We start from the raw sequence: 834 nt of genomic DNA, 5'->3' as shown, positions 1-834 counted from the left end.
TAAATGAGGCTAAAGAATCAAGGCGGAACACATCTATATCACCGTGAATATTGTTACATGCAGAGATCATTCGGTAAATAGGGAATGCTGGCCCAGGTTTGTTCTTGCGACAGGATGATAAAACTTTTCGATTGCATAGACGACTGTTGGAACGGGGTACAGTAAATTTTATACGTTCTAGGAATTCGGGGAGGTCTACATGGTAATGTATAAGTTTATATAAAAACATTATATCTGCTATCTTTCGACGTGTAACTAAAGATTCCATTTTGTAATACGAAAGACGTTGGTCGTATGATTGAAATTGTGAGCATCTGTTGTCACTATACGCGAGTTGGTACAAAAGCGTTTCTGTATGCGTTCAATCCTATTAATATGGACTTGATACACTGGATTCCATACATTGCTGCAGTATTCCACAATGCCACGAACTATTGTATTATAAATAAGGATTGTTAGGCTCGGTTGTCTAAAAATTTTCATTTGGCGATTGATAAAACCAGATAATTGAGAGCATTTGGCTGTAATATTATCTACGTGGAATCTAAAGCTCATAGCACTGTCGAGGATAACCCCAAGTCGCGTATAGTTTTTACTTCAGTTAGTGGGATATTATTTATGTAATAAGTTGTCTGACTAGGATGTTTTTTTCGTGAAAATTTTATATGGTAACATTTATCTAAATTCAGAAACATATGATTTTCAGAACTCCACTTTTGTACATCATTTAAATCGGTTTGAAGAATAAGTTCGTCTGACTGAGTATGTATAGTGCGATATATTTTTAAATCATCAGCGTATAATTTAGATCGTATTACATGCTTTATGTCATTT

The sequence above is a fragment of the Manduca sexta genome, chromosome 23, assembly GCF_014839805.1.
Source record: "Manduca sexta isolate Smith_Timp_Sample1 chromosome 23, JHU_Msex_v1.0, whole genome shotgun sequence".
NCBI lineage: Eukaryota > Metazoa > Arthropoda > Insecta > Lepidoptera > Sphingidae > Manduca > Manduca sexta.
The sequence above is the reverse complement of the archived record's forward strand: the minus strand, read 5'-3'. Positions refer to the sequence as shown.